This window comes from Pleurodeles waltl, chromosome 4_2 (assembly GCF_031143425.1).
Source record: "Pleurodeles waltl isolate 20211129_DDA chromosome 4_2, aPleWal1.hap1.20221129, whole genome shotgun sequence".
In the NCBI taxonomy this organism is placed as follows: domain Eukaryota; kingdom Metazoa; phylum Chordata; class Amphibia; order Caudata; family Salamandridae; genus Pleurodeles; species Pleurodeles waltl.
In genome coordinates this window covers 1,013,754,975-1,013,766,616 of record NC_090443.1, presented here as the reverse complement: position 1 = coordinate 1,013,766,616, position 11,642 = coordinate 1,013,754,975, and the positions used below count along the sequence as shown (strand labels likewise).

General features: G+C 48.7%; 2 non-coding genes across 2 annotated transcripts; one reads left to right on the top strand and one right to left on the bottom strand.

Annotated features, from left to right (window-relative positions):
• Positions 1-317: 317 nt before the first annotated feature.
• TRNAD-GUC (transfer RNA aspartic acid (anticodon GUC)) lies at positions 318-389 on the top strand. Its single transcript has one exon. It is a non-coding gene; the product is annotated as a tRNA-Asp (tRNA).
• An 862-nt stretch (positions 390-1,251) lies between these two features.
• TRNAP-UGG (transfer RNA proline (anticodon UGG)) lies at positions 1,252-1,323 on the bottom strand. The gene has a single exon. It is a non-coding gene; the product is annotated as a tRNA-Pro (tRNA).
• Between the last annotated feature and the right edge of the window lie 10,319 nt (positions 1,324-11,642).

Genomic DNA, 11,642 nt, shown 5'->3' with positions numbered 1-11,642 from the left:
CCGGGGGCCCTGGGCTGAGGAGCGAGGCCGGTGCCCCCCACCCCCGGCTGAAGCAGCCCCAGAGCTGCTTGTTGTGAGTGGAAGGTGATGCTGCTGGGAGCTGCTGAGAGCGTCTGCTGGGAGGTGAGAAGGTTGTTGTGAAGTGTTGAGGAGCAGCGGGTTGTGTGTGTGTTTTGTGCAGTGAGAGTGTGTGTTTGTTGAGCCTGTGGCCTCCTGTGTTGATATGAAGGAGCTGGGAAATTGAAAAATAAGGCGCTAAGTGGGGACAGGTTGACAGACATGATAAGTAGCTGCTGTCTGCACTCTGCCCACGCAGATCCTCGTTAGTATAGTGGTCAGTATCCCCGCCTGTCACGCGGGAGACCGGGGTTCAATTCCCCGACGGGGAGAGTGAATTTTTTAAATCCCTGATTGACAGTACATTTTAGAAGTATTTTTCCTCGCAATAGGTCACTTCCAATGTATACTATTAAATTAAATAGTACATACCATTCTAATTATTGGCCACAGCTCTTCCCAATAAGGGTGATAATTTGTGGTGAATTTGTGGTTCCAACGATGTTGTTTACGGATTAACGAGGCATATGTATCAAACAAAAATATATGTCATCGATTTTAGGGAACAACCGTTTAGTCCACTACAAAGTGATGAGGGCCGCACTCAGAGGATGCAGAGCCCCCCACAAATCCCACCACTGGTCAGTCACTGACATGATACTGGCCCCGGAATGACTACACAAAACATTTTGCTTAAAGGGGTTGGTAGCCCGCGTCAGGATGGGGTCTCCGCCGTCCTGTCTTTAGACTCTGCACCCCCCAGTGTGTGTCACAGGGGTCTTTGGGGTGTGATTTCCCTGTAAAGATGGGTGAGCAGAGAGACCAGCCCCACAGCCGGGCCTCTGGTTTGTGGGGGTGACACCTTCTGTGCTGTGCAGCGAGTGGGTTTAACTAAGCGGTCCCTTTAAACAGCCACGAGAACACGGATCACTGCAGAGTGAGCGGCTCTCAGCGCCAAGAAGACGATTGTAGGAGCTGGGTTTTCACGGCTCGTTAGTCTAGGGGTATGATTCTCGCTTAGGGTGCGAGAGGTCCTGGGTTCAAGTCTCGAACGGGCCTTTTTTCTTTTATTTCTTTCTTAAACTTTTTTTCAACATTTGCACTTTTTCCAATATAAATAATGAAAAAGCTTTTGTTTTGTCATCCTGAAGTGTTTCAGTTAATATTATATTTAAAAAAAAAAACATAAAAGAAGGGCTCGTCCGGGATTTGAACCCGGGACCTCTCGCACCCAAAGCGAGAATCATACCCCTAGACCAACGAGCCGCCGTGATGCACAGGCACTCACAAGTGCATACATTTCTACTCAGTGCGGTGTATTCCTACATCATCTGTGTACTCATAATTGGAATCAATACAGAGACTGTTTCAAGGGAAAAGTCCAAGGCAGACGCCCTAACTTCTTACAGAAGATTTTCACCTCCTTTTATTTCAAACTATTCAGAGCAAGAACACATTAAATAAAGAAAATGAATTGCACTCATTTCTGTTGCACGGGGCCATTTCTAAATTTTTAATACAATGTGCACTGTAATTTTGTTATGCTTATAGGACACAAAGAAATGAATCTGAGAGAGACCAGAGGTGAAAGATATGAACCCGATGCACCGTGCAACCAGCAGGTGGCGCCCCAGAGGCTGGAACACTGCGTGGCACATATCAGGAGAACCCAGACAGTTCTAAAAGTAAAGTTTGCACTAATTGCTGATGAGAGGAGCCTACGTGTAAAAGAAGAATATACAAATAGTCCTATTGTTCAAAAGCAAAAAAGAATCCGCCCAAACAGGGACGTGAACGCTGGACCCTCAGATTAAGGTCTGATGCGCCACCGGCTGAATTATGCGGGCGCTCTATGGTTATGCGAATTGTCTTATTTTATGAAATGTGAACGACTAGCACCTCAGGAACAATTGTTAGGAATTTCAGCCCTAGTTTTCCCAAGTCCTTCAGTTTCTGTCCACACAGGATCCAGCGCTCTTTACTGGCCCCCTGCTTCATGTCACCGGTTCTACCTCAGTTTGTTCTTCTCCACGTTTACCCCGCCTTCTGCCTACAGACTGGAGTCTGCTCTTTGCATTTCACCACATCCCCACCCCACATGTGCAGGGCCTCTTTCAACTTTCACGAACTTGAAGCGTAACATTTGCCAAGTAATTTCACTTTTTTTGCAAACAGAGGCTGCTCCTTCTTTTCAGTGTTTTCAATTTGTGGATTCAATGACATGAATGATAAAACAAGCATTTGCAATACAATGAGTCTTGCGTTTGATAGAGTTAGAGCTATTAGCATTGTAAATTCCTATTTGGACTTTTTTTGCCACATAAATTGAAAAGGAAAAGTAAAACAGTTGACATAAGCGAGCCAATTCAAAGTGCCACAGCCGCGATGAGCGCGAAGGAGAGACACAAAAGGAGAAAGAAATTCGCTCGCAATCAAACGTATTGGCAAAAATGCAGTTATCCATCTAACAAGGTCGATGACCAGGGCGAATACAAAACTGCCCCAAGGAGGGACAAATGTAAAGCATTTACCAATGATAACAAAGTATTTTTGAAAGGCCAGCTCACGAACGAGTGATGGTGATGGGCATGCGGTGGGCGTGGTTAAAAGCTCACAGATACATTACAACACTTCAGAGCGCTTGCGCACTCGACCTAAAAACAGCTGTGTAGTCAGGGCTCAGGCGGAATCCTCCTGCATTTTAAATCCAGGGCCAAAGTGGGCAGTTGCCCAGTTCTGCAACTTTTAAGGTCAAAGATCAGGCACTTTGAGAATCTTGGGAAGCTTTCAACCCCAGCTCCAAGGCTTTCAATCGTGCCCAGTTGTGAGCAATCATCAGCAAGCTGAACACACAGAGGTGTCTACAGGTGACTAAGTTTATATTATGCACTGGTACAAAGAGACACATGCATGGTAAAAAAAAAAAAAAAATACAACTGCAGAAACATCACTGTTAAGAAAAGTAAACAGACACTCCAGCTGCACTCCGGACATAGCTTAACTTGTAACCAAGGCAACCAGGGTCAACCCTTCTCTGGGTCTGCCTCATATTCTTTTAAAAGATCAGGGGTTTCATTTACAAGAATCTGATGCATCGCTTCCGATGCGTCAGATATCCTGTGCTGCCCTGTGCCCGCCTAACAACACCATGGCAGTGCTGTATTTGCTATAAGGAGCTCAATGGTGCACATTTTCCACAGATGCGTCAGAAATTCTGACTCATCTGTGGCGCTAAAGTCATACATTGCTGGACTAGCATAAAAAAAATTATGTTACACCAGCAATGCGTGGAAGGCTCCCATTTTAAAAAGCCTTGTGTCTGTTTACGGCCTGCTCTGAGAAGGCATTAAATGTTTGATGCAGTGAGGGTGCAGAACAATGCAGTGAAATCTTGTAGCTTTCAATGCTCCAGAGGCTTTTAATGGGGGAGCGCCTACCTTGCATACATTATACCGGGCAGAGGTACAATGTGGCGCAAAGCTTTACAAACTAGCACAATGATCCCATTGCACGAGTTTCTAAATGTGGCGCACTGCAGGGGACTGCTTGGCGCCACCGCCGCGTAAAATAAAATGACACAAGGATGGTGCTGGAGGCTTGTAAATAAGAGCCCAGGTGCACTAGCACTATCCTTATACAAGAAGCGCTGAGACCAAAGTCAAGCCCTGCTTTGTGCAATGAGGAGGAGCTAAATATGCGGGACATTGCATTCTAGTGCTGTGATGTGAAGAAACGCAGTAAAATGCGTTATATTAACCCTAGATGCTTGGCAGAGCTGAGAAAGCTCCTTTTAATTTACCCTTACGGCCTGCTGTCTTCATTTCCCCTCTTTCTCCACCTCTCCCCTTTCTGTGTCACATTTCTCTACTTCATGTCTCCCTGTCTGTGTTTGTCTCTATTCTTGATTCTTAACTCTCTCCGACCAATAGCTAAATCCACACATTTCCCCCCACCTCCCTCTATCCCTTTCACTGACTAGTTTGTCACCTCTGTCCACCACCCTTTTCTGCACTTTCTTTGCATTAACTATATTTCTGTGTCGAGTCTCTCATCGCACTGCACCTCGCCTTTTCCACCACACCCCCTCTCCTTGTCTCTCTCTACATCTCCATGTTCCTACATTCATATCTCTACCTCACCTCCCTTTAATACACAGCTCTATGGTGCCTCTAGTTATCTGATTCTGACAACCTCCCCTCTCTTTGGACCACTCTGTGCCTACCTCTACAGCTCTACCTCTCTCCTCCTCTCTCTCCATCACACCTCCCTTTAATACACATCCCTTCGCCACCTCTATTTATCTGATTCCGACAGCCTCACCTCTCTGGACCACTCTGTGCCTAGCTCTACCTCTCTCCTCGTCTCTCTCCATCACACCTCCCTTTAAAACACAGCTCCATGCCACCTGCATTTATCTGATTCTGCCATCCTCACCCCTCCCTCTCTCTCTCTCTCTACCGCTCATTACCTACCTCCACAAATCTAGTTTTATCCTTCTCTCTCTATCTCACCACTTTCAAACCCACCCCTTACCAGTGCTTGAATTATCTGAATATGAGCAATACATTTAAGGTTGGTCTAAATAAGGGCCCCAGCCCCTACAAATCATAAAGATGACACTGACTGCATTATTTGTATTTATGAAGTTTTCAGTCTGCTCATGTGTGACGTTCCCATGACTTCACTGACCTTTGGTCAGCGTTAGCATCGCTCCCTCCACGCAGCTCCACCTGTTGCTGCCCTTCGCTCTCTGAGCCTTCCTGGCTCATTGTGTTCAAGGCCATCCTCCACCCGCAGGCTTCCACCTACACCTCATCCCTGTTGGCCTAGTGGTCGCCTTCTGTTTCTTTCTCTGCTGCCTTCTGCCTTTTTCTGTGCCTTTTTCTGCATTTTTGCTCTGTTGTCGTTCTTTCTGTGTTTTAACTCTTTTTGCCTTTTTTCCTCCGTTTTACGATCTCCACACCTCCCCTGCCGCTGCTGGCCCTGCGGCCCAGCCCCACTACCATTACCTTATTCCCCACCCTCCTGCCTCCCAGGTGAGCGACTCCTCCCATCTCCCTCCCCCTTTTAATGGCGGCCGCACACAGCGGATGAGTCCCTGGTGTGCAGAAGGCATGCCAAAAGCAAGCATGTCTGCGCCCGTCCACGCCTAGACTGCGCCCAGCACCACGTACCCTGGTTCCTGCTCCATCAGTGATACAACGCTAGCAACCTGTACACCCTCAACACTGGAGGCTCAACCACCTGTCACCGTGCCTCTCTCAAGGACACCCAAGGCCCGTTCTCCTGCTGCAACTGCACCTTCACCCGTCCTCGCACCCTAAACGCCCCCTCTGCTGGACCTCGCGGACACTTCAGATGTATACTGCTCAACACTCAGGCCCTCATCAAGCACGCAATAGAAGTTTGGGACCTCCTCGACTTCATCGCTCCCCCAATGTTGCCTTTTTCACGGAGACTTGGATCGCCACCTCCTCAGCTCCGGACATCGCCACTGCCATCCCCAATGGCTACAAGATCATACATCAAGACCGCGTCAACCGACCAAGCGGGGACCAGCATCGATGTCCAGACCCCCATCATGGAACACCTTCACTTTCAGATCCAGACTTATCCAAAATAACACCCTCTGTGGAACACTCATCTACAGAACCCCCTAGACCCCGCCCACTCTTCAGCAAAGCACTGCCCAACTTCATCGCTCCCCATGCCCTTACGTCAATGGACTACATACTCCTTGCCGACCTCAACTTTCACATCAACAACAACAGCAACCTGAACACCTCTACCCTCACGGAGAGCCTCGCCACACTCGGACTCAAGCAACTTGTCAATCTCCCCACGCACTCAGCAGGACACACCCTCAACCCTGTCTTCTTTGCCGAAAACCACAACTCCTTCTCATACACCTCTGAGCTCCACTGGACTGACCACAACTGTGCCCACCTTTAATTCGCTAAGATGGTCGAACAGCACCATGTCCACCGCCCCGTGCAGAAACTGGACCAAGGTCACCGAAGCCCAGCTCACCAACGCGCTCCACCACTCCCCGCCACCAGACACCGCAGACGCCAATACCTCAGCCCACATCCTACACCAATGGCTCAATGACTGTGCCAACACCCTCGCCCACCTAAGGAAACCTGCCGGCAACTAGCACCACAGGTGACCCCGACCTCCAAGAACCCAAGAGTGCATGCAGACGACTCAAGAGAAAGTGGAGAAGGAGTAAGAGCTGAACGGACCACAAATCCATCACTGATGCCGTCACATCCCACCACCGGCTCATCAAATCGACTCGAAAATCAGCCATTCAGGAAACCATCAACTCCGAAGCGCACAACAGCAAGGAACTTTTCACCATAGTTAAGAAATTCACAAAACCTGAGATGGACAACACAGACATCCCACACTCCCAAGACCTCTGCCACAGCCTCGCCACCTTCTTCCACCAGAAAATTCAGGACATCTACTAAGGATTTGCAAGCAAAGACCCACCCCCCACCAGTACACCACAGATGCTTATCACCAACCGATCGTGAAGCACTGGTCCCTCCTCACCCTGGAATACACCCTCAAGCTCATCAATACCACCACTCTGGGGCACCCTCGGACCCATGCCGCCACCACATCTTTAATCAAGCCAGCACCATCATCGCTCTCTAGCTATACGGTACCATCAACCACTCCATCAAAACCACCACCTTCCGATGCCTGGAAACATGCAGAGATAAACCCCCTCCTGACAAAACCTTCCGTAGACACAACAGAGCTGAAAAACTACAGACCAATTGTAAGGAAATGCCTCCTTGGCATGGTTGCCCCCTGACTTTTTGCCTTTGCTGATGCTATGTTTACAATTGAAAGTGTGCTGAGGCCTGCTAACCAGGCCCCAGCACCAGTGTTCTTTCCCTAACCTGTACTTTTGTATCCACAATTGGCAGACCCTGGCATCCAGATAAGTCCCTTGTAACTGGTACTTCTAGTACCAAGGGCCCTGATGCCAAGGAAGGTCTCTAAGGGCTGCAGCATGTCTTATGCCACCCTGGAGACCTCTCACTCTGCACAGACACACTGCTTGCCAGCTTGTGTGTGCTAGTGAGGACAAAACGAGTAAGTCGACATGGCACTCCCCTCAGGGTGCCATGCCAGCCTCTCACTGCCTATGCAGTATAGGTAAGACACCCCTCTAGCAGGCCTTACAGCCCTAAGGCAGGGTGCACTATACCATAGGTGAGGGTACCAGTGCATGAGCATGGTACCCCTACAGTGTCTAAATAAAACCTTAGACATTGTAAGTGCAGGGTAGCCATAAGAGTATATGGTCTGGGAGTATGTCAAACACGAACTCCACAGCACCATAATGGCTACACTGAAAACTGGGAAGTTTGGTATCAAACTTCTCAGCACAATAAATGCACACTGATGCCAGTGTACATTTTATTGTAAAATACACCACAGAGGGCACCTTAGAGGTGCCCCCTGAAACTTAACCGACTATCTGTGTAGGCTGACTAGTTTTAGCAGCCTGCCACAAACCGAGACATGTTGCTGGCCCCATGGGGAGAGTGCCTTTGTCACTCTGAGGCCAGTAACAAAGCCTGCACTGGGTGGAGATGCTAACACCTCTCCCAGGCAGGAATTGTCACACCTGGCGGTGAGCCTCAAAGGCTCACCTCCTTTGTGCCAACCCAGCAGGACACTCCAGCTAGTGGAGTTGCCCGCCCCCTCCGGCCAGGCCCCACTTTTGGCGGCAAGGCCGGAGAAAATAGTGAGAATAACAAGGAGGAGTCACTGGCCAGTCAGGACAGCCCCTAAGGTGTCCTGAGCTGAGGTGACTCTAACTTTTAGAAATCCTCCATCTTGCAGATGGAGGATTCCCCCAATAGGGTTAGGATTGTGACCCCCTCCCCTTGGGAGGAGGCACAAAGGGGGTGTACCCACCCTCAGGGCTAGTAGCCATTGGCTACTAACCCCCCAGACCTAAACACGCCCTTAAATTTAGTATTTAAGGGCTACCCTGAACCCTAGAAAATTAGATTCCTGCAACTACAAGAAGAAGGACTGCCCAGCTGAAAACCCCTGCAGCGGAAGACCAGAAGACGACAACTGCCTTGGCTCCAGAAACTCACCGGCCTGTCTCCTGCCTTCCAAAGATCCTGCTCCAGCGACGCCTTCCAAAGGGACCAGCGACCTCGACATCCTCTGAGGACTGCCCCTGCTTCGAAAAAACAAGAAACTCCCGAGGACAGCGGACCTGCTCCAAGAAAAGCTGCAACTTTGTTTCCAGCAGCTTTAAAGAACCCTGCAAGCTCCCCGCAAGAAGCGTGAGACTTGCAACACTGCACCCGGCGACCCCGACTCGGCTGGTGGCGATCCAACACCTCAGGAGGGACCCCAGGACTACTCTGATACTGTGAGTACCAAAACCTGTCCCCCCTGAGCCCCCACAGCGCCGCCTGCAGAGGGAATCCCGAGGCTTCCCCTGACCGCGACTCTTTGAACCTAAAGTCCCGACGCCTGGGAGAGACCCTGCACCCGCAGCCCCCAGGACCTGAAGGACCGGACTTTCACTGGAGGAGTGACCCCCAGGAGTCCCTCTCCCTCGCCCAAGTGGAGGTTTCCCCGAGGAATCCCCCCCTTGCCTGCCTGCAGCGCTGAAGAGATCCCTAGATCTCCCATTGACTTCCATTACAAACCCGACGCTTGTTTCTACACTGCACCCGGCCGCCCCCGCGCTGCTGAGGGTGAAATTTCTGTGTCAACTTGTGTCCCCCCCGGTGCCCTACAAAACCCCCCTGGTCTGCCCTCCGAAGACGCGGGTACTTACCTGCAAGCAGACCGGAACCGGGGCACCCCCTTCTCTCCATTCTAGCCTATGTGTTTTGGGCACCGCTTTGAACTCTGCACCTGACCGGCCCTGAGCTGCTGGTGTGGGGACTTTGGGGTTGCTCTGAACCCCCAACGGTGGGCTACCTTGGACCAAGAACTGAACCCTGTAAGTGTCTTACTTACCTGGTAAAACTAATCAAAACTTACCTCCCCTAGGAACTGTGAAAATTGCACTAAGTGTCCACTTTTAAAACAGCTATTTGTCAATAACTTGAAAAGTATACATGCAATTTTGATGATTTGAAGTTCCTAAAGTACTTACCTGCAATACCTTTCGAACAAGATATTACATGTTAAATTTGAACCTGTGGTTCTTAAAATAAACTAAGAAAAGATATTTTTCTATATAAAAACCTATTGGCTGGATTTGTCTCTGAGTGTGTGTACCTCATTTATTGTCTATGTGTATGTACAACAAATGCTTAACACTACTCCTTGGATAAGCCTACTGCTCGACCACACTACCACAAAATAGAGCATTAGTATTATCTATTTTTACCACTATTTTACCTCTAAGGGGAACCCTTGGACTCTGTGCATGCTATTCCTTACTTTGAAATAGCACATACAGAGCCAACTTCCTACATTGGTGGATCAGCGGTGGGGTACAAGACTTTGCATTTGCTGGACTACTCAGCCAATACCTGATCACACGACAAATTCCAAAATTGTCATTAGAAATTGATTTTTGCAATTTGAAAAGTTTTCTAAATTCTTAAAAGACCTGCTAGGGCCTTGTGTTAGATCCTGTTTAGCATTTCTTTTAGAGTTTAAAAGTTTGTAAAAGTTTGAATTAGAACCTAGAACTAGTTGTAGATTCTTAAAAAGTATCCCAACTTTTAGAAGCAAAATGTCTAGCACAGATGTGAATGTGGTGGAACTCGACACCACACCTTACCTCCATCTACAGATGAGAGAGCTAAGGTCACTCTGTAAACTAAAGAAAATAACAATGGGCCCCAAACCTACCAAAATACAGCTCCAGGAGCTTTTGGCAGAGTTTGAAAAGGCCAACCCCTCTGAGGGTGGCAACTCAGAGGAAGAGGATAGTGACTTGGAGGACAATTCCCCCCTACCAGTCCTATCTAGGGAGAACAGGGTCCCTCAAACCCTGACTCCTAAAATAATAGTCAGAGATGCTGGTTCCCTCACAGGAGAGACCAACACCTCTGAAATCACTGAGGATAGCCCCAGTGAAGAGGACATCCAGTTAGCCAGGATGGCCAAAAGATTGGCTTTGGAAAGACAGATCCTAGCTATAGAGAGGGAAAGACAAGAGATGGGCCTAGGACCCATCAATGGTGGCAGCAACATAAATAGGGTCAGAGATTCTCCTGACATGTTGAAAATCCCCAAAGGGATTGTAACTAAATATGAAGATGGTGATGACATCACCAAATGGTTCACAGCTTTTGAGAGGGCTTGTGTAACCAGAAAAGTGAACAGATCTCACTGGGGTGCTCTCCTTTGGGAAATGTTCACAGGAAAGTGTAGGGATAGACTCCTCACACTCTCTGGACAAGATGCAGAATCTTATGACCTCATGAAGGGTACCCTGATTGAGGGCTTTGGATTCTCCACTGAGGAGTACAGGATTAGGTTCAGGGGGGCTCAAAAATCCTCGAGCCAGACCTGGGTTGACTTTGTTGACTACTCAGTGAAAACACTAGATGGTTGGATTCAAGGCAGTGGTGTAAGTAATTATGATGGGCTGTACAATTTATTTGTGAAAGAACACCTGTTAAGTAATTGTTTCAATGATAAACTGCATCAGCATCTGGTAGACCTAGGACCAATTTCTCCCCAAGAATTGGGAAAGAAGGCGGACCATTGGGTCAAGACAAGGGTGTCCAAGACTTCAACAGGGGGTGACCAAAAGAAAGGGGTCACAAAGACTCCCCAGCAGAAGGGTGATGAGACAACCAAAACTAAAAATAGTAAAGAGTCTTCTACAGGCCCCCAAAAACCTGCACAGGAGGGTGGGCCCAGAGCCTCTTCACAAAACAATGGGTACAAGGGTAAAAACTTTGATCCCAAAAAGGCCTGGTGTCATAGCTGTAAACAGCATGGACACCAAACTGGAGACAAGGCCTGTCCCAAGAAAGGTTCCACTCCAAACTCCCATCCAGGTAACACTGGTATGGCTAGTCTCCAAGTGGGATCAACAGTGTGCCCAGAGCAAATCAGGGTCCACACTGAAGCTACTCTAGTTTCTGAGGGTGGGGTGGATTTAGCCACACTAGCTGTCTGGCCGCCTAACATGCAAAAATACAGACAGCAACTCTTAATTAATGGGACTAGAATAGAGGGCCTGAGGGATACAGGTGCCAGTGTCACCATGGTGACAGAGAAACTGGTTTCCCCTGGCCAATACCTGACTGGAAAAACTTACACAGTCACCAACGCTGACAATCAGAGAAAAGTACATCCCATGGCAATGGTTACTTTAGAATGGGGAGGGGTCAATGGCCTGAAACAGGTGGTGGTCTCCTCAAATATCCCAGTGGACTGTCTGCTTGGAAATGACCTGGAGTCCTCAGCATGGGCTGAGGTAGAACTAAAAACCCATGCAGCAATGCTGGGTATCCCTGAACTGGTGTGTGTGAAAACAAGAGCACAATGCAAGGCACAGGGTGAACAAGTAGAGCTGGAGTCTGGAAGAATGGCCCAGCCTACCAAGAGGAAAGGAAAGT